Source organism: Euprymna scolopes, chromosome 4 (genome assembly GCF_053919585.1).
Source record: "Euprymna scolopes isolate OS-2025 chromosome 4, ASM5391958v1, whole genome shotgun sequence".
Taxonomy (NCBI): domain Eukaryota; kingdom Metazoa; phylum Mollusca; class Cephalopoda; order Sepiida; family Sepiolidae; genus Euprymna; species Euprymna scolopes.
In genome coordinates, this window is record NC_136485.1 from 90,764,974 (window position 1) to 90,792,814 (window position 27,841).

A 27,841-nucleotide genomic window follows, 5' to 3' on the forward strand; every position below is an offset into this window, starting at 1 on the left:
AAAAAAAAAAAAAAAAAAAAAAAAAAAAATTTCTTCCTTCAGGTTTTTGGTCAATGTTAATTACTCTAGTTCCCCTGTGTTGTATCTGTATTGTTTTGGTACCAAAAATCAGAATGGATACTTACGTGTTCTGTGTCGGTGATATTGTTGTTTCTGAAATTAGAAGAGGAGTCAACATTTGTAGGATGACGACTGAGTTCCTCATGCTGGTCACTGAAGGAGCACCTGCTGTATATGACACTCAGATCTTTCTTCTGGGTCCCACGTTGTGTATTATTTGTGAGTTGCATATTTCATGGTGTTTGTGGCAATACCAAGCCCAGAATTGTTTTACCTGTGGTTCTGTCACAAAGAAAGTGTTTGCCTCTCATGTAAATGAAAAGCATTGTGCACTATCACACATACATACAAAAAACATGAACAGACGGTACAAATACGAAGACAAAAAAAAGGGGACCAACTAAGTATTTGTACTCTGTAACGAGTTTGAAGCTAGCCCCCCCCCCCTTACATTAGCGTGCATAGTTGTTGGTAGTGAAGAGAATGGGTGGTATTGGCCTTTTTTCTCTGTTATTAATTACTTTTCCCTCTTTATACTCATGTAAGAATAAAATACTAAACAAATTCAGTAACTAAGCAAGTGGCAAAATAAAGATTATATTACTATTAAAAATAAAATTGCAATGTGAGAAATTCCACATACAACCGCCATCTTTCTTTTAGGCCAGCCAATACAGCTATAGTAGCCGGTCTGTGATTGGTTGAAATTTGAATGTGTCAGGTGATTTTACTTGGCGCCTTTTATGTATTCATGCGTTTATTTTTCAGTCTAAGAAAGACATGGAATGGTATAGACTCAAACCAGGGGATCTCTCACTAGGGAGCCAAGACAATTCCTTCATGGACACCAAACAGTCGGTGAACGAAGGACATATCTCTACAAGCAGAGACAACTTATTTTGCTGAACTTATTCAAATTAAGGAGGACATTCTACTACTGTTCGGCATGTTATTGTCCAATTATTGGATCTTATCTTATTTCTTCTTGAGTCCCAAGGGGCTCACATTATGCCTGATTATAGGCGCCATCATTCCTATAGCTTCCAAAGGAACAATGAACTAACATTCCAACAATAGGAATTCATACTAAAGCTTCTATGCGTATGGTAGCAAATCGGGCCACCATTTTGCAAAAGGACTTACCGGAACCAAAGAACTTTCATTGCTGTTACATTGTGAACAAATTTTGAGTCTAAAGGTATGGCTTTTGTTTGTGGAATTCATTTGCTACTGCAGGGAGGAAATTGAGTGTGTAGGAAAGAATTTTCTTACAAGTAATATTTGTAGTTAAGAGAATTATGTTCTTATACACAAGACGAAATATGGATATTAGTGGAACAATTAAAGAAAAAAAATTAAAATGCATAAAACAAATAAATAAATACATTTCTTACTTGCTTATTCCGATTATTTGGGAAAAACAAAGAAAAAAGGGAGTCACTCGTGCGTGTTTAAAAATGGCCATTTCCATCCCAATATTCTTTACCCAATAGACATGGCGTTTTAGCGTTCAATCCTAATGCGTTTGAAATGTGTTAGTTGACGAGTCGGCATACAATGTCTGCTGATGACAGTGACTTCTACTTATATATAGCAGTGTCGCGGATGAACAGATACACTGGTTTTACTGGTGGGGGAGGGGCTACCTTTAAGTCTTATAATTTGGAGTAAGAGATTTCAGATTTTATAATAGTTTTTCATTTACAACCAGATATACGACAGAAAACCACACTAACTAAACTTATTTGTAAAGAAGTTAATGCATGGCCTTTTCTTTTTAGTTTCTTTTTCCTTTTTTTGTTGGGGAATTTCAAATTAGGAAACTACATAGGTTAAATTAAAGAAAGAAAAATTAAAATTTATGAGCAAATAAATATACTCTTTTACATTTCTTACGTGCTTATTCAGATTATTCGGGAAAAACAAAAAAAAAAAGGAGTCCCACGTGCGTGCTTAAAAATGGCTGTTTCCATCATAATATTCTTTACCCAATGACATTATGCCATTCAAAACGCGTTAGCTAATTAGTCACTAAGGCCAGCATTATTATCATTATCATTATTTATCATTATACTAGCAATCGGTGCCCGGCGTTGCCCAGGTGTTTTGAAGTGTATGCTGAGGAAAAAAAAAAAGGTCAATTTTTTTTAAACTTTGACCCCTATTATGACCTCTTAACATTTATTGTTTAGGGATCAAGTAAAGTTAATAAGTTAGATCCATGTCCAAGGAATCTATATATAAAATATCACGTGTTTAGACCCTAAATTGTAGGAGGAGTTTGGTAGAGTTCTCAAAGGTCAAATTGTTGAATATTGACCACTTAATCGCCAAATTCCTGTCGAAAACCTATCACATCGATTTTCCCAAATCTCAGTACTCTGTATATCAAATTTCGAATCTGTAGGCTTAAAATTGACAGAGTTTTAGCGTAGGGAAATGCACACCGACGCACAGACACACACAGACACTATCACTTATATATATATATAAACATAAACATCATATATATAAGGATAATAGTACGCCATATATATAACAAAAGACCATTATTTACTGAAGTGAAAGGAAAACCCGGGGGAACTTTACCCAAAAATAAATCTATATTTTTTTGTGTGTATTGATAGTCTTATCAACACCCCTTTTTTCTATTTATTTAAAAAGAAAATACAACTTTGTTATTTATGAGTCGTGGAATTGCATTCATCTACAAAAGATCTAGCTAATGTGCATATTTTTTATCGTTTTTAATTAATTCCCTATTAGTTTTTTTTTTCGGTTCTCTTTTACGATGATCATCTTTATTTAACTATTACATGTAATTATATTCATACAGATATTCTATATGATTTATATTTGCGTAATATTTGCGTAGAAATGAAGAAAATCAAATTTACTGTGTGTTTATCGTGTTGCCATAACAACGTGACATAGCCAAGGACGGTAGTGGACGTGAGTGTGTGTGCGTGTGTGCGCGTGTTTTCGTGCTGTGTTTATATTATGCATATTGTTTCGTATTTATCAACTTTTTCGAATCTATGTGTACAGTAATACAAACTCGTTTTTCGAGCTGAATAAGTATGTTACATTGAATAAAAACACGAAAAATATATCCAGTTTGGTAGAAAAGTAACTTATCTTGCCTTTAATAACATTTATTTGTTATATATTTGTTTTTTGACAACTTTTTCGAATCTATGTGTACAGTAATACAAACCCGAAATGAAAAGACCACGAGTGAACGCGCGTTTTATATAAAAATAAGTATTTTTAAATTTTATCTTTCTAGCTTTAAAAAAAAGTTTTAAAATTTTATCAGCCGGCATAATTTATTTTTAAATATTGAAAAATTTCAGGAAAATTAATTTTTGCTAGATTTTCAAAACATTGTTTTCATGTTGTGTGTATGTGTGTGTACGTGTCTGCGGCTAGCACCAGAATAGCGGCCGTGATGTCGTAGGTTGGATTGTTAGATTGTGTAAGTTTCGTATTTTTTTAATTTGTAAATAACAAGTTATGAAAAAATTAAACCCTTCCAAGATGGACAATAAATAAAGCCATAATATTATATGGTAAAGGTAAGAGCGTAGGAACCATAGTTTTTTAGGAGATGTGATTATTGGATTAACCAATCAGAAATCGTCTCTGGCACACATATCTCTGTTTTTATAGATATATAGATAGATATAGATTATTACACTTATCGCTCCGTCCGTTATCATGCTGTGCATCTCTAAAAAAGGAAAGTGAAATATTCCAAATACAACTTGTTACCCCTTAAAAGCAAAGTCGAATAATCCAATTCCTAAAACAAAAAAAAAAATTGGTGTCGCTGTTGAGGCAAAGCTAATAAACATGATTTGTCTTTCTTGGTCTTTTGGCTAAGATCAAAGTGTAGTATCTGTTCTTCAGATACTACATTTCAATTTCTTCTCTCTTAGTGGAGGAGAAATCCTTTGCAACTAAGACAATTTTTTTCTCCACGTTAAAAACGACCCTGGTGTCTAAATTTGTCCCGTAGGGAGGCATTGTGAATGGGTACTACGTTTAATGTAACAAAGTTTTAATATTACAAAAGTAAGTGGGAAAAGTAATTTCTGCTTTAACTACAAAATGCCCTGGAAATGTCCCTTCTGGTTAATTATAAAATGCACTGGAAATGTCTCTTCTGATTAATTATAAAATACACCGGAAATGTCTCTTCTGATTAATTATAAAATGCCCTGGAAAATGTCTCTTCTGATTATTATTTTTTGTTTACTTGCCTCCCCACAAAGACGGAGTTGGACATGAGGTGGGTTAAAATTTTTTTGGGAAACCAACTCCCCAAAAGGGGTACTCTGATCAATAATAAAAATAAAAATTGTATCAGTAATGAAAGATTTCTCCTCCATTAACCAAGACCAAAAAAAAGGGGGAGGGATTTAAGTCACTGGAATGCTGAGACTGATATTACACTCAGAAATTCATGTTCAAGCAATGGTTGCCTAATCTCTAACCGTGTTAATGTTTTTATGTATTCATTTCGAAAAGCTGCGAAAACAGTTTATGATTTAAACATTACTTTATTTCAAGTGTATTTTAAACAGTGGGGTGGGGGGATACAGAGTCAGTCCCGGAAATTACTTAAATTTTTTACAATTTAAACATTACTTTATTTCATGTATATTTTTAACAGTGGGGTAGAGAATATGAAATCAGTCCTGGAAATGGGTGAAACCGTTTACGCATTAAACATTCGTTTATTTAATGTATATTTTTAACAGTGGGGTGGGGAATATAAAGTCGGTCCCGGAAATGGCTGCAACCATTTATGTTTTGGACATTACTTTATTTAATGTATATTTTTAACAGTAGGATCGGACATAAGAAGTTGGTCCCGGGAATGGCTGAAAAAGTTTACGATTTAAACATTACTTTATTTCATGTATATTTTTAACAGTGGAGTGCGGGATATAAAGTCAGTCCCGGAAATTGCTGAAACAGTTTACTATTTAGAGGTGATTGATTGATGTGTTTGTAATGAAATAATCAGCCCAGACAATATATAAAAGTTATTATTTTAGTAAGAGAGGGCGATAGAAATTGTTTTAATTACAAAAAATTATGGTCGACATTAGTAACATATCCAAGAATTATGAAAAATGATGAAAAGCGAGTTTATTGATTGGTGTGTTTAAAATAAAATAATCAGTCCGGACAATATATCAAAGTTATTATGTTAGTAAGAGGGGGCGATAAGGATGGTTTTAATTATGAAAAATGATTGTCGAAATTAGTAACATATTCAAGAATTATGAAAAATGATATGTGATTTAATGCAATAATGTGTTTGCAATGAAATAATCAGACCAGACAATATATCAAAGTTATTATTTAAGTAAGGGGGAGGGGTGATGGCGTCGGTTCAAATGATAAAAATTGATTGTCGAAATTAGTAACATATCTAAGAATTAGAAAAAATGATGAAATGTGAGTTAATTGATTAGTGTGTTGTAATGAAAAAAATCAGCCCAGAAAATATATCAAAATTATTATTTTAGTAAGGGGGGAGCTATAAGGTGTGTTTAACTTATGAAAAATAATTGTCGAAATTAGTAACATATCCAAAAATTATTAAAAATGATGAAATGTGAGTTTGAAATAAAATAATCAGCCGAGACAATAAATTAATAAATAAGTTATGATTTAGTAAAAGGGGAGGTGCGAAAATATGGGTTAAAATTATGAAAAATGATTGTCGAAATAAGTAACATATCAAAGAATTAAGAAAAATGATGAAATGTGATTTCATGCATTAGTGTGTGTTTAATGAAATAATAATCCCAGACAATATATCAAAGTTATTATTTTATTAAGGAGGAGGAGATAATGTGGGTACAAATTATGAAAAATGATTGTCGAAATTAGTAACATATCCAAGAATTATGAAAAATGATGAAATGGAGGTTAATTGATTGGTTTGTTTGAAATGAAATAAGCAGCCCAGCAAATATATCAAAGTTATTATTTTAGTAAGGTTGGGCGATAATGTTGCTTAAAAATAGAAAAAAATATTGTCGAAATTAGTAACATATCCAAGGACGAAAAATGATGAAATGTGAGTTAATTGATGTATGTGTTTGTAATGAAATAAACAGCCTATACAATATATCAAAGTTATTATTTTAGTAAGGTGTGCGAAATGGTGAGTTACAAATGATGAAAAATTATTGACATAATTAGTACCATATCCAAGAATTTATTACATATGAAAAATGCTGCTGTAGAATTTGTTAATATTATTGTTATTATTGTTGTTATTATTATTATTATTATTATTATTATTATTATTGTTATTATTATTATTATTATTATTATTATTATTGCTATTATTATTATTATTATTATTATTGCTATTATTATTATTATTATTATTATTGTTAATATTATTGTTATTATTGTTGTTGTTGTTATTATTATTATTGTTATTATTATTGTTATTATTATTATTATTATTATTGATATTATTATTATTATTATTATTGCTATTATTATTATTATTATTGTTAATATTATTGTTATTATTATTATTATTATTATTGATATTATTATTGTTATTATTATTATTGCTATTATTATTATTATTATTATTATTATTATTATTGTTAATATTATTGTTATTATTGTTGTTACTACTACTATAGAGTTGTAATTCTCATTCACGTTGCTTTGAGTGATTTAACATAAAATTGTTGGATTGCTCTGGAGCCAAAGTGATAGCAAGTATGTCCATATTTCCAACACTCTTCATTTTACTACCATTGTAATTCACTTGACGTTTTAGCTGATAAAAGCTGATGTTGTTAACTGAAACCTGAATGACAATAAATCTCCTAAATATTCGAGTACTCTCCATTTCTTTCCAGTAGAGTTCTGGATGTTCATACTTTCCAACTCTTCATGGACACTAACTTTCTGTGGTACAAACCTATGTTTATGCCACTACGATTTCTTATTTATTCTTGTTTGAAGAAAAGGAGGAAGAGGAGGAGGAGGAGGCTCCAGTTACAATTCAGTTCTTATGATATGTTTAGTTCTTACTAAACATATCATAAGAAAGCATTTATAACTGACTCAGAGCTTTTATAACTGACTCAGCTTCCTCGAGTTCCTCTTAATCCATTACCCCTGTGCCATTTTATTTTAACTCACCTATTATTGGTCAGCATTACCATGGATCAGTTTTTAGAATTTTTCTTAATATACCAATTATTTTCACCAGGTTTGTAGAATTGTCAATATTCTGTGTGATTCCAATTTCTTTTAATGTTTTTGTTAAGCTTTCTGGTGCTGTTCCTAGAGCTCTTATAATTATTGGTATTATCATTATTTCCTTGTTCCATATTTTCAGCTTTCTAGCAAGTCACAGTTTTCAATCTCTTTAAATTTCATAGCAATATTTATGATTTACTTTTCTCTTCTTCACACATTCTTTGAATGAGTTTGCTATCTTCAAAGTCCTAGAAATTTTATGACTATTATAAGCGCAAATAAAATTGGAAATAGAAAGTTTATATTTGATGTGGTGAACCATTGACGCAGTTGGTGCATATGCAACCAATTTACAAATATTGCTGAATTTAGCAGGATTCGAGGGAACAGGACGAAGGCAGGTCATGACATTCACTTTTGTTAATGGCTTCTTGGAAAATATATCTGCAGCACTATAACGGTCACCAAATGAGAAAAAAACTGCCAATTACTGAACTAATTTCAACTGCCTTTCAACTTGGAGTGGGATCGACATCTGCATCCACTAAAGCAACTGCTGGGATCTGTGATGTGCATGCGTGGAAGAGCACAAAAATTATGTGCCAATGTATGAGTAGGGCCTACCTGTGGCGAAAGGCAAACCCAGGACCATTTGATTGCAAATGAGCTACATCCATCCTACTCACAGCGACGATTGAGTTTCACACAACAGCTATAAAAAAAACAAGCGGATGTCATTCAGAGTCAATTGAAAAAAATTGCTCTTTTTTACTATGTGATCGTGTCGTTGCATGTCAATTCAATGGTATTGTTTGGGATCATATCATGTTAGTCAGTGTTGTTATTTGGGATCATGTTGTGTCGATCGACAGTATTGTTCAGGATCGTGGCATGTCAATTCAATGGTATTGTCTGGGATCATATCCTGTCAATGGATAATGTTGTTGAGGATCGTGTCGTAGCAATCGATAGTATTGTTCGGTATCATTTGGGATTGTAATGCCAAACTGTCGGAGATGTTTGAGTTTGCATGGACGAACTTGTTCAGTACTGTGCTGCCACATATAATATAAATATACATACATATGTATATATTTATTTTTTTTCATTCTCTCTTCCCTCATAAAGCAACAAGATATTTCGGCCATCATGACAACAGCATTTGATGGTAGTAAATCTGGACTGTCAACAGTGGAGTCGTTGGAGAAAGCTGAACTGATATGTCAATTGAGTGGGGTGGAACACATCGAATGCGTCATTCCAATGCGCTTGTCAGGTGGCACATATGTTGTGTACCAGTGGCGTAGTATCAGTTTTTGCCGTCCGGGGCATTGGTAAAATTTGCCCCCCCCCCAACTGGCATATAATTATCTGCCCCCCCCCCCCCCCCGCTTGCATATGATTACCTGTTTTGCCGTCTCCTCACTGCTGGCACATGACAACCTGTTAAAACCTTCAACATTCCAAAAAGCTCTTAAAATATTTATTTTTATTGAACTAATGCTTACACAATTCCCTTCAGATTAATGTTTACACAATTCACTTTTTTTTAAAATTTTGATTTAATCAAATAATTTCTTTTCAATAATTTGAATAATAATAAGTATGTAAACATTGATTTACTTTTTGTTGTTAAAGTCCGAATTCTCGCCAAATAACATGGCTGTATCAAAGAGAGGATAGTCCGATGTAGTTTTCTTTTTTTTTTCTTCATAATGTTATTATTAAGAGGTCGAGCCTCTAAAAAAAGTCTTGTATCGGCGCTTTTTGAAATCCTTGTGTGTAATCGGTCGGTTTAAGTGCAAAATTTAAGAAATGTAAAGTCACACAGTTTAGAAAACATTCTTTTTATAAATTTAAATGAGAATATTTGAAATTCGAATTTATAAATTTAAACGAGAGCATTAGAAAACATGAAAAGGTTAAGAAATGATAAACTCATTTTTATTTACTTTTTTATTGCTGTTATTTCCGAATTTTCACAAAAAACATGGCTGTATCAAAGAGCGGATAGTCCGATGTAGTTTCCCTTTCTTTTTCTTCATTATGTTATTATCAAAAGATCGAGCCTCTCGAAGAGAAAAAAAGTCTTGTATCTGTGCTTTTTGAAATCTGTGTGTGTAATCGCTTGGTCTAAGCGTGAAATTAAAGAAATTTGTTGTTGTTAATAATCTTTTAACCCATTTAAAAATAGTTTTAAATCCTTTTTGAATAAATGTATTTATGAATTGAAAATATAGCTATAAGTTTATTTTTTGTGGGAAAACTATTGCAAGGCATCAGGTCGGTTGAAAATTTACAAATATACTTTTCGCGTTTTTTTTTTCCAGCGAAGTTATCAATATTCACTCTATCGACAAATTCCCTCTGTATGGAAAGGATTGCGATGTCTGTAAGCCTTGTCTGGCTCATTTTTTGCTCGAAGGTAGTTTTTATAAGCTTCAGTTTCGAGAAAGAGCATTCACAGCTGGCAACGCTAATAGCTCGGGTAAGGAAAATGCGCAGCAAGATTACAATATTAGGGACGGAATACCCAAGGTGGTATCTCTGTACAAAGTTCAAGAGTTGAAGAGGTTCATTGATTTTGTCTTTTCCTGAAGCATTCACAAAATACTGTAATCTCTTCCTTTCAGCAAAGAATTTATCTTTTTCTATACCTTCGTCAACTTCACCAAGCTGACAATCATAATTATCATCAAGCAGATGTAACGGTGTAAGAAAAGCCTATTTACTTGCAAGATTGTGAACTCGTTGAAATCTAATCTTTCTTCAGTCAACCTGTCTATGACAGATAGCATTTCCTGTCTCAACTCAAAGCCCAGTGCTGCATCAGTCAATCGTTCACCATCCATTCGTTTCTTTTTGTGGATACGATGCTCCATACTTATCCCCATTTCAGAGCAAAGTTTTTTTTTTGACTCGTCTATTGCAGTGTCCACCATCTTTTCTCTATTCTAAAGAAGGCAATCTCTCAACGCCATCGGCCTGACAGAACTTTGTTGCAGATCCAGCCCCTTTTTTTGAAAATACCTCTGGGCATCATTGATTTCAGGAAGAATAGTTTTCCAAAGGCTCAGAAATAAAAGAAACGGAAACGACAATGCCGAGTTGATAATTAGATTCACCTGATCTTGTGGTTGCATTTTCTCCTTCTTCTGTGAGCTGTTCCAGGGTAATGACGGCTTCCAATAATTTTTTTACCACATCATTTACAGCATCTGCCTGACTACTCCATCTAGTTTTCACAGTCCGTTTGATACTTAGACCGGTCAATTGAATCAAGACGTCCCAGCGATGTGTAGATGCAGAAAAGAACGAGAATAACCGGTCCAGAATGCCAAAAAATGTAACAGAGTGAACTGCTACAGAAGCGGCATGTGCACAAGCCAGATTTAATGAATTGTTAGTGCATCGCATAAATAGAGCTTTTGGGTTGATTTCAGAGATTCGTTTCGGTATAAAATTCCAGATTTTTTATTATCTTTTATTTATTTTTTCCTATTTTCTATTTTTATCCTCTCAAAATGCCGCCCCTGACATGTGCCGCTCGTAAAATAGGGACACATTTTTCCGATTCCAATACCTCCAATAGTTCCGATTTAAAAAAAAATTCAAATTTCAAATTTTTTGTGAGATTTTATTTATTTTTTCTAATTTCAATTTTTAACCTCTCAAAAAGCCTGACATGAGCTGCTCGTAAAATAGGGACACATTTTTCTGATTCCAATACCTCCAAAAATTCCGATTTTTTACAACCTTTTCGGAAAAAAATTCCGATTTTTTGTTAGCTTTTATTTTTTCTCTTTTCAAAATACCCCCCCCCTGACGTGTGCCGCTTATAAAACAGGGACACATTTTTCTTATTCCGATATAAAAGCCCCGATATCTATAAAATTATTCCGATATCTATAAAATTATTCCGATATAAAATTATTCCGATATCTATAAAATTATTCCGATATCTATAAAATTATTCCGATATAAAATTATTCCGATATCTATAAAATTATTCTGATATCTATAAAATTATTCCGATATCTATAAAATTATTCCGATATCTATAAAATTATTCCGATATAAAATTATTCCGATATCTATAAAATTATTCCGATATAAAATTATTCCGATATCTATAAAATTATTCCGATATAAAATTATTCCGATATCTATAAAATTATTCCGATATCTATAAAATTATTCCGATATCTATAAAACTATTCCGATATCTATAAAATTATTCCGATATCTATAAAATTATTCCGATATAAAATTATTCCGATATCTATAAAATTATTCTGATATCTATAAAAGCCCCGATTTTTTGCAATCTTTTCGGCATAAAATTTCATAGTTTTTGTTAGCTTTCATTTATTTTTATTTATTTTTTTACCCTCTCAAAATGTCACCTCCTGGCACGTGATCGCCCCTTCCCCCTTGCTACGCTGCTGCTGTGTACCAGCAATTAAATGGGGAAAAGTGGGTGGATTTTGATTGTATAAAGAAAACACTGTACACAGGATTTGCTTGGGTTCCTTTCGCTGCATGGCAGCAGTTTGCAGCATGCCACCTTCAACCAGGTGAAACGTATTTTTGGCAGAACTATGTAGTCTTGCAGCCGTGTTTAGCAGCATATCAAATCAATGCTTGCAATATGCATTCATTGCTGGATTGCCTGAACATACGGAAGACTTGTTACGGGCAACTTCTCAGATTGATAAAAGATCTATCACAGATGACGGCACGTGCTCATGCCATTTTAAAGAACTGCAAAAAAAACCCTGAAAAATATCACGTGCTGTCGATGTCAGTGGCGTGGACACATTGCTCGATTTTGTCTGGAAAACGAGCAAGGAGGTGAGAATTCATTGGCGGTTATAATTGTTCAGTTCAATGGACTACCACGTACAGCTCTAGTGGATACTGGATGCCGACAGTCACTAGTCTGCAAGACATGTTGCAAGGAATGTACGAGGAAAGTAACCGCTGCTGTAGAATAGGAGTGATGGAAGTAAATCTTGATGCTATATGGAGCGTTAACATAGAAGTTTTAGTTGTGGATGGATATTACTGGGATTTTATTTATTGCTTGGGTTGGGCGCAATCAAGTAGCTGTGTCTAGTGCCAGTGAGGTAACTTTTCCACATTTCAGCAAGATCTATTTTGTTGCTATCACCATTACCGAGCCTGATTTCTCCACAGAATATGACCAAAACACTCGGAAGTGGACCACATTGTGAAAATAGGCTGGCGACCAACCTCCACTTACATTGAGAAATAGACCTGCAGAGTATCCAGCCCCAACACCAATTCGTGAGGAATATGAATGTGAACTGCAGATATGGACCGATAATGGCTAGCTACTGCCATATCCTGAGAACGAACTTGTCCCTCCAAAAAGTTTATTCCCTTTAATGGCCATTGTGCAGGAAAACAAACAGAAAGTTCGAAAGTTCAGCCAGTTATGGATTATCAAGAGCTAAATGAGTATGGGGACGGGCATACAGCCAATGCAGATGTTTGCTTACAAACATTTAGAGAATATCGACAGAGGAACCAAACATTGCAGTGCTGGATTTATGCTGAGCCTCTTTGCAAGTACATGTTGATAAATCTCTTTGGCCGTTTCAAACAGTAGAGTCCAAATGACAGCGATATTGTCTTACCCACCTCAGATTTGGGATTAACGTTACTTTTTTAATAATGCAGAACCATTGTTAATACTGTCCCTAGCCATTTTTGTGAATGAGTGTGTACTCTGCAACCTGGGTCAAGGTACATTTGGAGAAGTTTGGTCTGGAAAGCAAGACCCCAGAACAGCTGAGACTGGGCTTACATGTGTTAGGATTACGTGTCCAGGAGGAGCATGGAAAATTGTTATGGCGATGTGGAAGTGACCTTCTAGCAGTGCCCGATAGACTTACTTACCGAATTGTATTTTCAGTGTGTAGGAAACTGACTGGCCATTTCCCGGTGTGTGGCTGGTTATGTGTCACCACAGTGTTTGTAAAATAGAGGGCAAATAATGTGACAACTTGATAGGATGATGAAGTGCAAGACCCTATTCTAGCATGGATGATCAAAGACATTTGTTTAAGAGCAGCCCAGGATGATCCAATGAAAGGTGACTGGTGTATCTGTAGAAAAGATGTTACAGTGTGAGTGGACGCTCATTCCATTGCCATAGGCGTAGCTGTGATAAGCAATAGTTTCGTGGCAGAAGACACAAACTGGTTCCAAGCAATGCATGAGGACAGGCATATAAATTTAGCTGAGCTTGATGCTCTACTGTGAGGTGTCAACCTTGCATTGCAGTGAAAATCCACAAACATAAATTTATGAATCGACTCTGTATATGTATATCGGTGGACGACTAGTACCTTGTCTGGACAGATGAGAGTGCACACCAAAGCAGCTTCTAAAATGTTAATTGGGTGTAGCCTCTCCACACTCTGAGATTTGGCCTTGGAATATGCACTGACAATCGATGTATGAATGGTGACAAAAATCAATAGCCAACACTCGATATCAATTGATGGAACACCACACCACATTGAGAATGTGCGCCCAGTGTGCCGACATAATTGCATAATCAGTGACGAAATTACCTCATCAGATAAAAAAGCTTCACTGCTGTACAAACAACCAGATGAAGAAAGCTTGTCAGAAGATGATGCACCCAAGGATCCAGAGCAGGAAGAGTTTAATGATGTGACAGACGAAAGCACCACTGAGGAAGTTTCTGAGCATTAAGGCCAAGTACCAGGATAAAACGGCCTTGCCAACATTGTCATTTCTGTGATCTTTAGACCAGGAAGGAGTGTGACGAGCATGCATGGAAGCGCACAAGAATTGTGTGTCAGTGTATGAGTGGGGCCTACCTGAAGTGAAAAGCGTACCCAAAACGTTTCAATTGCAAATCAAAAGTCTACCGAAAGGGTGCATTCATCCTATCCACAGTGATGATTGAGTTTCGCCCAACGGCTAGAAAAAATAATCCAATATGTCATTTGAAGGAAGTTGAAAATGATTGCTCTGTGTTTCTGCGTTCGTGATCGTATGGGGGCATCTCAATTCAACGGTATTGTTTGGGATTGTGTCATGTCGATGGATGGCGTTGTTCGGGATCGTGGTGTGTCAATTTGACAGTATTGTTTACAATCGTATTGTGCTAATTAAAGGTATCATTCGGGATTGTGTCATGCCGAATCGTTTGAGGAGTTCGGGACTGCATGGATGAAATTGTTTAGGATTGTGCTGCCACATGTAATATAAATATATACACATATTTATATTTTTTTTGTGTTCTCTCTTCCTTTGTGAAGCAACAGGATATCACTTTGAATAACCTTTTGCAGAAGACTTAACCATTGTTGAAATTCATACTTGAAGCAGGAAGAAATTTGACCTAACCTCGCCAAGGATTCAGAGTCTTTTTCTATAGCCACTTGTTCTTCTGTGCTAAAGAAGACTCCTTCCAATTCTTTTAACCAATCTTCTCTTCCTCATTTGAATACAGAAAACATCTCTGAAGAACCTCTTTCTTCCTTTCCTAAGGTAGTCTGCATATTCCTTTAAAGACATTTTTGTTTTAATTTGAGATTTTCGAGCGAAAGAGAATTCTCCATATAAAATCAGACAAAAGCTCTTAATTAATTCCAGAGTGAAGAAGTTTTTCATTGCAATGTATCCAAATCCAAATAATCTTATGACGAGCAATGAAAAGAAAAGACGTTTAAGGCAACAAAATGGCGTCGTTACTTACAAGCAATCTTTTCATGTAATGATAAAAAACTGGTAATGTAAGCAAATTTAACATGTGTCTTCTGTCTAAAAACAGAAGAAGACAACGGCATAGAAGCCGAATGGATCACATCTTATACATCCAACTTCTCGATCAGCAAGATTTGACGAGACTACACTGTCTATATAATGCATCAAATTCAGGCATCCGATTTTGAGTAATAAAAAAATGGTCTATCGTCGTCCATAGATAGGATAATTCTTTTATTTCCCCTCTGATTCACCTTCTGTAAGTTTAATACTTCCAATGTATCACAATATGTATATTTTTACTGGTGGGAGGGTAATCACTAAAAGGTCCACAGGTTATTCGTGGATAAGAGTTAATGAGTCTCAGGTAGCCGATGAGACAACACCGTGGTGATTGGTAATGGTGGAACTCAGGTAATGTTTGTTTATTTTAGAGGATAGCTCAATAGGACTTGAAAACAACCACGTTATAGTCAGCTGGGATGCAATCTCGCTGTATTATATTGCTCATGAAATTAAGTTTTAGGTACAGATAGATAATAAGTGAAATTGTTGGCAGTTGTAGAAGACGAGTGACTACAGTGAATGTTCTATAGGGAATTATAGATAGAAGCTCAGTTGAATACCTGCCATGAAATTGATTCTCTCTCTTCCGATTTTGAACATGTAGTACAGTGGGGAAAAAAGTGGTTGGTTACTTTTAATGCATCTAAAACCAAGCTTATATCTTTACATCATCAACGTTCTGATTTCCATCTGGCATCAATTGAAATGAATGGCTTTCGTCTTGGGGAGAGGCTCCATGTTTTGACTAGTTTCTGGGTTTGACCTTTACTCCTTATCCAAAATGGAACATGTACATCAAATCCATTGCCAAGGTTGCTGGAAAAATGCTGGGATCCTTCGATACAATGGATATCTACCTGCTGATGCAATTCTCTACCTATATAACAGCCATGTACGTCCAAGGATGGAGTATTTATATCACATCTTGGCAGGAGCTGTTAGGAAGACTTATGCTGTCTTTAAAGAGTTCAGAATAGACTTCATAGCCTAGTGGGGGATGCCTTTTACTCATCCCTGCAACCTCCTTCTCACAGAATAGACATTGCAAACCTGTCTCTGTTTTATCATCATTTTCATGGCAAGTGGTCGTCTGAGATTCAATCTATGCCCCCCCCCCCCTTCGCCAAACATTCACAAGAGATACTCGTTTATTTGTAAACACTATCAATAATTTCCCCCACTCTTTAGCTATGCCTAAACCTAAACGCAGATTCCATGAACAAAGCTTCTTTCTTAGAACTGCACACCTGTGGAACTCTCTTCCGTTTTACTGCTTTCCTGACTTCAATATGGCCGTCTTCAAGTCCAACATAAACAAGTTTTTGATGAGCAGTTCCCCTTAAGTAATTCAATTTACCAAATTTACACTGCTAACGATTACTATGATATTGTCCTTTTGACCACTGTACACTCTTAAACCCTTATCCTCGAATGGCCTCTGGGCGTTGATGTGATGATTCCCTTGTAAAAAAAAGAAACTAATGAGAGAGAAGAGATAGACTTGCTACATTTCTTATGTGAGAAAGAGGAAGCAAAGTAGAGAAAAGGGTTCCGTTCACTTAATTTCAAAGCCGATTTTAAGTTTTTTCAAGGGAGGAGAGGGTAATCTGAACAGTTCCTCCCCAGATGTGGAAATAGTACTCCATCATAAAAGTAGATGATTATTTATATCTATAAAGTCTAAGAATGGGAATCATGGTTCAGGTAGCTGTAAAAGTTTTTGAGAGAATTATTTGTTTTTATATTTCCGATAGATAGAGAGATTGCTTAAGCGATCATTTATATATATATATATATATATATATATATATATATATATATATATATATATATATATATATATATATATATATAGCACGAATACAAACAAAAACTTATTTTTCTATTTTTAAAGAATCTTTTGTGGAAAGTTATAAGATAGAAGACTGACTTCTAAAATTCGTTTATTGCTGAGTAAAGCAGATGAAATGCTAACTAGTATTTTTTACTTAAAAGATGTTACCAAAAGGATTAAAGAATCTGCTTATCCATTTCAAGTTACTCATCATTCAACATTTCCTAAGTGTTGTAGACGATTTTAAAAGTTTCTTAAAATCTCCCCAACACGAAATAAAAAAAAAACCTTGTCTTATGTCCTAATTTATTTCAGTCCCGAAGATGACTATTTTCCATAAGAAAACGGAAACCATTTTTTCTAATGTAAATAACAACACAAAAAAAGTTTGATTTAATTATGTGACGTATTTAGCAAGTATTAATTTATGATGTATTTAGTAAGTATTAATATGTAATGCATCAAGAAAAAATTAATAACCCACTGTATTTATTAATATTAATCTGTAATATATCTAGCAATATTAATAGGTAATGCATTTAGCAATATTAATATATAATGAATGTAACAATATTAATATGTAATGCATTTAGTAAAATAAATATGTCATGTATTTAGTAATATTGATATTAATGTATTTAGTAATCTTAATATGTAATGTATTTTTTAATCTCAGTATGTAATATATTTAGTAAGTACTGATATGTAATGCATGTAGACATATTAATTCATAATATATTGATTAATATTACTATGTAATGCATTTAGTAAGTATTAATATGCAATGTATTAAATCATATTGATATTTAATGCATTCAGTAATATTAATATGTAACATATTAGTAATATAAATATATACTGTATTTGGTAATCTTAATATGTTATGCATTAAGTAAAATTATATGTCATATTTTGTAATAATAATCTGTATTTTATGTAGTAACATTTATAGATTATGCATTTACTATTAATAATAATATTAAAACCATTTAGTAATATTGATATGTAACGTTTTAAGCAATATTACAATATAATGTATTCAGTAATGTAATACATTTAGTAATGGTGATATGTAAGGAATTTAACAATATTAATTTAATATTTTTAGTAATATAAATATGTAATGCATTAATATTTAATGTATTTATTAATATGTAATATATTTAGTAAGTATTCATGTGTCATGTATTTTGTAATATTAGTATGTAATATATTTAGTAGTATTAATATTTAATGTATTTATTAATATGTAATATATTTAGTAAGTGTTCATGTGTCATGTATTTTGTAATATTAATATGTAATATATTTAGTAGTATTAATATTTAATGTATTTAGCAGTTATTATATGTAATGAATATAATAACTATTGATATGTATATTATTTAGTATTATTAATATGTAAAGTAGTAATCTCAATATAGAATCAATTTAGTAAGTATAATTACGTATGTAGTAATGATATGTAAGATATTTATTAATATTAAAAGTAAGTGTAGTTAGTAAAATTAAATTAGCACAAACAATTAAACTTTCTTAGAATCAATTATATTTGTCGCGTTTAAAAGGAAGTTATTTGTTACTGTAGTTTTGCTGAACTATCGACGTTCTTAACTAATCACTGCCTGTAAACAGTATAAAACCTGTAACTGAAGGCCAATTCAAATCGTGCTTGTAGTCGTGAAGTGCAACTATTAACGTTTGTTGGAACACCTGTGGCCTGTCAAAGTAGTTGTCTTTAATCGTATTAATGCAATCAGTGATAACAACCTCAGGGAACTCACAAAACAATTGCCAGCTTTGACATAGTTAAGAAAGGCATTAATCTGACAAAACCACAATTGAAAATAGGGACACAAATAAATAACTGTGAAGAACAGTTATCAAAATTAATAATACGAATATTTAATTGAATGTATTGTAATTAATTTATGCAAATAAGTATGTATATATTCTTTTATTTAAAAATAATTTTAATAATTATATGATATCTGTTTAGTACAAATATTGCATTAATATAGTTTCTCGCTATTATTGAATTATTGCTTTATATGTAAAAATCCAGGTTAATATATTTTTATTATCCCTGAAGACCAACATACAATTTAACATCTGTTTTGTTACGTTGTTTGTAATCGTCTATAGTTGCTCCTTTCCTATTAAAGATATCATTAAAATGTTGATGGAAAAATCTCATTTATTTTGAAAATTAATGTTTCGCTTGTGATCTCCACGTCCTACAGCCACGGTACGTTTTTATTGGATTCCTGAGCATGTTTGCAATGAATAAAGATTTTCAGGCACTTCGCATTACATTTGAAACGCAGCATCCTTCAGTCTTACTTGATTCTCTTCATGTTGGATTCTGCAACATGAGGAGAAGAGAAGACCGATTTCTACAACGGCCATATATTTGAAGTGTCTATCTCTCTTAATTGCAGCTTGAATGAGCCGCTAATACAGTCAAGGTGCATGTAATACATGTTAACAATAATATTAAAGTTCAGCCGCTCTGGCCATCTCCACCATTTCAAATATTCACAGATCATTAGTAGTGGATGGAAATTGTCAGTAAAGAGATTCAGTTGAGTGGCATCAAATGTTGCTAGATATACGCTACTGGGTCGAGCCAAGAATTTGAAGATTTCCCTTCATCACAACAACCTCCCTTTTTCCGTCGTGAAAAAGGAGCAATTCATTTCGTATGAAAAGAATTAATATCTTTCCTAATGTTCTATTGTGAGATTACATCGAAAGTAAGCATGTTTCCATGAAAATGTGTGGATGGACTTCATTCTAAATTATATTTTGCAACTATTGACAAAAATGATATTTCTTTTATTCCAAGAAATGTAAAAAAAAAAAAAAATTAATAAATATATAAAATTTAAAAAATAAATGAATAAATAAAATAGGACTAAGAAATAAATGGTACAGATGTACGCTACTTAAATATTTTTTTTACTTTTGTTAAAAATACGAGATCTTTTTTATGGCAGACCTTATTTGACTTGCGTGAAATAAAGAACAAACTTACACATTATCGAAACTTAAATGTTTGAAATTATTGGCGGATCTCTTAAGCATAGAAAACACGATAAAAAAACATTTAAAAATAAAAATTATTTTGCTTTGGGACAACGTAATATTGATTTTTATTTAAAAATAAAAAGTAGTTTCAGTACCATTCAAAATGTCTCTTTTTTGTTTTATCTGTGAAGTGTGTACTGGCGATTTTAGTGAAAAAATATATTGATGCTTATTTGCATACAATATGTTGGTGGAATAAAAAAATCAACACTAGCTGTTCCAAACATTTTCCATGGAATATTTATTAAAAATACACGCTAATATATATATTGGAGAGAATTGCTGTCATATTATTTTAAGACAATCAATGAAACTATAATGTTTGAAGATAATTTTATTCATAGAAAAAAATGATAAGAAGCATATAAAGTTATGAGTTTATAATTCGGATAACCAAAATTATATATATATATATATATATATAATTGTGATATATTATTTGTAAATTTAATATGATTAAATTTAAGGTTTTTATCATCAATATTTTAAGAATAAAATTACTTATGGTTCATTGACTGAATTCTCACTCCTTTTCTTTAATAACTAAATACGTAAAATTTTAAAAATAAAGTAAGGATATAATAAAAAGATGGAGAATAATGCATTAATTTTATCCTTCATATTTAAATTGTTTTTCTTTTCTAGAAAGGTCTCTAAATATCCTATAATTATAAGGTTTTTATTTTTATTCCTATAACTTAAAAAAGAACAGTGTTTCCTTTTCCACCCTTTGTCCTTTTCATTAAAAAAATACTGTAATTTTTCTGGATTTATATTGCTCTCTGATGAGTTGTTTGGCCAATGTGTACAATTAAACGAAACACGCGTAAAACATGTCATGCAACCAATAAACTATATAAATATATAAATATGCTTGTGGTATTGAAATGCTTTACTAATGATATATATCAAGTGTGTGAGTCCAGTTATAGAAGCGTTGATTTAATTTGAATAAAATAGAGTATGCATCAGATGCGCTTGAAATCCAAATCATATCGCAATACATAGATATTTAAATTGCTTGAAATTTATTTCAAGCAATTTAAATATTTGTTTATTTTCGTAATATTGCGTTGTAAATTGGCTTTCAAGCGCACCTGATGCATATTCTATTTGATAGATATATATTAGCGGTGAGTTAAAAGTATAATATCGATTCTTTATGAGGAGACTTATCGAGATAATGCAAAGCTCAACAAATTGCTTTTGAGCTTATATAGAATATCAGCAAATAAGAAAACGACAATATAAAAATATACATTGATGAATATAGATTTACTCGTTTATTCAATAAGAATGATAAATCAATTAGGAGTGTAGGATAAGTATAACTCTTTATACCATGGCATTTCGAAGCCTAGTGCTTCTCATCAGAAGAGGACAGAAGATGCTAGGTATCATATTAGGGATACGACGCCTAGTGATAACTACTCTAGTTTTAGTATTAAATGAAAACGGGGATAAGAACCAAGTTATATTCCGCCTCCTATTTCTTTTATTTTCTTGTTGATTATAAGTCTGTTGGAATTTTATGTTCTTGCTGAATCCACTTTCATCATTCAAAATCTGATTAAAGAAGGAAGTCTGATTTTGATCAAAGTTAGCACTTTTGTACAACCTAACATCACAAGTGCATTTGAGAAGTTCTATCACCATACTAGCAGAAAAGCCCAGCTTATATTGACTTTTGTACGTTTAATTTTAATTAAACGTACAAAAGTCAATCATCATGGTTCAATTGTGCTCTAAAAGGAAATATTTATATTGAATGATGAAAGAACCTACAATCAATTTTATAAGCTGGGCTTTTCTGCTGGTAAGGTGATAGAACTTCTCAAATGCACTTATGATGTTAGGTTGTACAAAAGTGCTAACTTTGATCAAAATCAGACTTCCTTCTTTAATCAGATTTTTCGATTATCGACTTTTGATACTTATCAGATGCATTCTGATACAAATCTATGTAATAATACACATCAAGTACGTCTGTATAAAAGTTGTGTGTGTGCATATTTTTTATTATTAGCGTTCTAATCTATTATTTATAATTCATAATTCCAATATTGTAGTAAATTCTATACTAAGTTTACTTAGGAGGTCATTATTGGCAACATATGGGCTGATTCTTTGAGGAGTCTTACTCTACTCTGTTCTTCTCTATAATTTTTACTTTTCGCCACAAGAGTAGATCATTTCCATTTTCCCTCTATATATGGTCAGCCATACTCGACTTTCCAATATCTCCATGTATTATCATTTTTAGATGTTTGTCTTGCTTTATATTTATTGATAATATGCAAGATGTCTTTTTAAAAATATTTTTTCACACTTACACGGAATACACCAGTTCTTAGTCATGAGGCTTGTCTCTGACAAGATGTTTTCAGATAGCTAGTTGCTTCTGAATACTGCCTTAACATTATATTGATTAATCATAATCTCTGAATGTTTTCAGATAAGTGCTTCATATATGGTAGAGTTTTCCAGTGATATCCTTTGCTATTTGATCTAGATTTCTCGGAGCTGATGTTACAATCGAAAGTTTATCATTTATTGGACATTTTCCATTGATACGTTTTGCTGTTACTGCATTTTTACCTTGCTCGATTTTGTAGGCAAAGGACTGTATCTATCTTTAGATTATATGGATAGTAAAAGTTAAAATTGAGGTATTGTCCACTTAAAGTTGGCTTTCAATATACGAATGGCATGAACCCAGGGCTAGTGAGAAGCCTATTTGATCAATTTAATGAAATTGGGCCCCGCCCCTCAAGGAGAGTCCCTCACACGTATGATGTTTTAGTTTTAAATTATATACATAATTCATAAAATAGGTAATGTCATTATGTCCGAGAAAAAAATAATCTAAACATCTAAGTCTGTACTTTAAAACTGTATGCAAAGAGTGTACAAGTTATTACATTGACTTAGAGTAAACCACCTAGCTTTTAATTGCATATAACATCAGATATCTACACGACTTGACATAGCAACCAAATGTCAACTGTTCAGTACGCATATATAACTATTGTAATGTTACGTTACCTACAAAACCACAAATTTCATCGTTACTACTGTGTAAACTTGCATATTTATGTTTGTTTTACATGAAAAGGCCTTTTAAGGCGTGAATGATGTTTTTGTAATTGAAGTTCATAATTCTTAAAAGATAATTACATATCCTTACACCATGGCAAGTACACAAGCAGACAAAGGTCATAAGTATTTAAGTGGAAACCAGAATCAAGCACTGACAAAGGCAAAGGTGGCAGAAAATTAAAAAAAAAACATATAGGTGCTATCAAAATATTTGTGTTAATCCACCTGTTAAATGCCCATGTATTGAAGATGAAGAAAGTTAATGTTCAATAAATGACAATCTAGACATAAACCAAATTACAGTTAATGAATATAATGATAAAATTGCTAACAACTTTGAAAAAGTTGACACAAAGTTAAATCAATCTGAAAACAACTTTAATACAACAGAAGACAAAATGTTAGAGTACAACTAAACCAGAGTCAGAAAGCCTAAACATCGCACAGTGATAGGTGATCCACAAGTACAGCTGTAATTAACATTAATGATGACCCAATGAGTTGGCTAGTGAATATAAATAAAAATATAAGAACTTATTTAACGATGAAGGTTCCTCCTGTAAACAACTTTCCATAAAAAGAAAAGAATTTGCTTTTTTCAAAGTTTCACTGTAAAAGGAAACTTTCAAGTGGAGAGTATGTTGAAAGACCTTGGGTCATATACTCTCAGCCCGCTGATAGAATTTATTACTTTTATTGCAAGCTTTTTGATGTGAGCACAACCAGTGCATTATCAGCAAGTGGTTTCTCTAACTAGTGTAATCGCCAGACAAGTTTACATCAGCATGAAAATACTAAAAGCCATTTGGAAGAAACGTGGCAATTTAGGAAGTTACACCAGAGACTTTGTAGTGTATAGCCCATCAACAAAGAATATGTGCTATTACTAAACATGCAAAATACTCCTAAGTATTGAAAAGGCTAGTTGCAATGATGTAGTTTCTTGCTGAGAGAAATCTAGCATTTAACCGTACAAAGGAACAAGAGTGTACACAATGGAAATTTCTAGTATATTTAAACTAGCTATGATGCAGACTTGTCTGGCCTTAAAGACAAGGATTGAACAATTCAGTTATTTCAGAAATGCGTTTTGCTGATGATAGTGACTCATTTTGTGGTCCATTAATGCAAAAAGATATGAAAATAGGTTTGTGATTTCTGCACTTCATTTTATTTTCAAGAAACAGAGTGTCTATACGAAACTATTAAGGATCTTAACCACAAAAATATCAAGTAAGCTTAGTAGAGTGCAAATATGTTGTCTATATCTGAAATATTATTTTGAGAGAAAATTGTCAACTGTAGAATGTAGAATCACCATCTCCTAAAAATCAAAGTATACACAGCTTTTCTTTTTATTTATGCTTCTTTCGGCAGACCTCTTATAACTATCTTTTCAGTTAAACTGTTAAAATAATAATAAACTATGTAATGATGCACACATAATTACACTATTAAAACAACATCCACATAGAGGTTAAATTTTGTTAATAAATTTCATCTGATAATTTCCAAAAATTTCATTTAACCATTAATTTTGAATATATCAAATTCAATTTAAAGTGTTCTAGTTTACTGCTGTTCTTCATTTGGTTTAAAACTTGTTCCAAAAATTTATTATTTTATTAGCAAACAAAAACAAAAAAAGAAAATAAGATAATCGGCTATTGGATATAATTGTTAAACTCTGCTTGACAGACTGAGGAGAAATAGTAAAAACTAGATTTTATATAGTGTTAGAAACTAGATTTTATATAGTGTTAAAATGTAAATTTTATATAGTGGTAAAAAGTAGATTTGATATAGTGTTAAAAAGTAGATTTTATATAGTGCTAAAAACTAGATTTTATATAGTGCTAAACACTAGATTTTATATAGTGTTAAAATGTAGATTTTATATAGCGTTAAAAAATAAATTTTATATAGTGTTAAAAAGTAGATTTTTCTCAGGTTACGATCAGGATTTGGTTCTGGGATTCGGGAAGGAGTGAGTCACTCGCTCAACAACATCACGTTTCTGCCCTCTTCTTTTCAAATCGACCACACCTGGCCTCTCGCCACCAATGTCGCACCGCACAATCTGAACGTCAGTAACACGAAATACTTTCCAAGAGAAGATGTTCACGACTCTTCTTTTTCCGTCTTGTGGAGGGAATTTTTCCCAGCTTTTATATATTCCTATAAAAAAAAAATAAAAATAAAAAGGAAGATACAAGAAAAAAATAGCTTCTCCAAGATGCCCTGCCTTCCCAAGATAACCTTCGGGTATATAAATGAGCTAGCCATCCCTTCCTTCTTCTTTCCCAAAGAACGATGCAGATACGCCCGGAACGTCGTATATTACTTATTTTTTTTTGTTTTTGTTTCTAAACATAACCTACCCTTTAACGGTACCTTTTTTCCCCGTTTCACAAATACACCACAATTTTATATAGTGTAAGAAACCAGATTTTATATAGTGTTAAAATGTAGATTTTATATAGTGTTAAAAAGTAGATGTTGTATAGTGTTAAAAAGCAAATTTAATATACTGTTAGAAACTAGATTTTATATAGTGTTAAAAAGTTGATATTAAATAGTGTTAAAAACTAGATTTTATATACTGTTAAAACTAGATTTTATATAATGTTAAAAACTAGCTTTTATATAGTGTTAAAACGTAGATTTTATATATTGTAAGAAACTAGATTTTATATAGAGCAAGAAACTAGATTTTATATAGTGTTAGAAACTAGATTTTATATAGTGTTAAAAAACTAGATTTTATATAGTCTAAAAAGGAGATTTTCTATAATGCTAAAAACTAGAATTTATATACTGTTAAAAACTAGATTTTATATAATGTTTAAAAGTAAATTTTATATAGCGTAAAAACGTAGATTCAATATAGTTTAGAAACTAGATTTTATATATGGTGTTAAAAAGTAGATTTTATACATGGTTTTAAAAAGTAGATTTTATATGGTGTTAAAAGTAGATTTTATATAGTGTTAGAAAGTAAATTTTATATAGTGTTAGAAACTAGATTTCATATAGTGTTAACAACTAGATTTTATATAGTGTTAAAATGTAGATTTCATATAGTGTTAAAAAGTAGATTTTATATAGTGTTAAAAAGTAGATTTTATATAGTGTTAAAAAGTAGATTTTATATAGTGTTAGAAAATAGATTTTATACAGTGTTAAAAAGTAGATTTTATATAGTGTTAAAAAGTAGATTTTATATAGTGTTAGAAACTAGATTTTATATATAGTGTTAGAAATTAGATTTTATATAGTGTCAGAAACTAGATTTTATATATGGTGTTAAAAACTAGATTTTATACAGTGTTAAAAACTAGATTTTGTATGGTGTTAAAAACTAGATTTTATATAGTGTTAAAAACTAGATTTTATATACTGTTAGAAAATAGATTTTATACAGTGTTAAAAAGTAGATGTTATATACGAGGGGCGTGCAATAAATAATGCCCCTGACCCACTTTCACTTGTCTTTTCTAGCTGAAATTTTGCATGTGCAATGATTTATATCTCTACAGGTTATGTGGCAAATTACAGCTCTGAACTAATTGTTGTTTCTGTTTTACAGGTGTTTGAACTGAGTCAGGTGTGACATGGAGCCTGTTGAATGTCGAGCAGTGATCCAGTTTTTGTATTTGAAAGGACGCACACCACAGGAGACTTTTGATGAAATGAAAGAAACTCATAGTGATAATGCCCAATCATATGACCTTCTAAAAAGGTTGGCACCGTGAATCAAACATGGCCGGAAGTATGTTGAAACAGCTCCTAGACTTGGTACCCACTTTTGCCATTGATGAGGCATCTGTCCGTAAAGTCAAGGTTGCCATTTTGGAAGATCGGCGCATTAGTATTAGCTATATAACCAAAGATGTCAAGATAAGTACAGGGTCTGTAGAAACTATCATTCCTGACCATTTGCATATGCATAAGGTGTCTATATATATAGTGTTAAAAAGTAGATTCTATATTGTGTTAAAAACTTGATTTTATATAGTGTTCAAAAGAAAATTTTATATACTGTTACAAAGTAGATGTTATTCAGTATAGTATTAAAAACTAGATTTTATATAGTGCTAATACCTAGATTTTATATAGTGTTTAAAAGTAGATTTTATATAGTGTTAAAAAGTAGATTTTATATACTGTCAAAAAGTAGATTTTATATAATGTTCAAAAGTAGATTAAATATAGTGCTAGAAACTAGATTTTAAATAGTGCTAAGAAGTAGATTTTATATAGTATTTGAAATTGATTTTATATAGTGTTAAAAAGTAGATTTTATATAGTGTTAAAAAGTAGTTTTTATATATTGTTAAAAACTAGATTATATACATTGTAAAAAAGTTGATTTTATATAGTCTTAGAAAGTAAATTTTATATACTGTTAGAATCTATATTATATAATGTTAAACACTAGATTTTATATAGTGTTAAATACTAGATTTTATGTAGTGTTAGAAACTAGATTTTATGTAGTGTTAGAAACTAGATTTTATGTAGTGTTAGAAGCTAGATTTTATCTAGTGTTAAAAAGTAGATTTTATATAGTGTTAGAAACTAGATTTATGTAGTGTTAGAAGCTAGATTTTATAGTGTTAGAAACTTGATTATATATATTGTCATATTTTATATAGTGTTAAAATT

The 27,841-nt window shown here is 31.8% G+C and overlaps 1 pseudogene; it reads left to right on the top strand.

Moving 5' to 3' along the window:
- Nucleotides 1-3,920: 3,920 nt before the first annotated feature.
- LOC145274357 (U2 spliceosomal RNA) lies at nt 3,921-4,061 on the top strand (annotated as a pseudogene).
- Nucleotides 4,062-27,841: the final 23,780 nt, after the last annotated feature.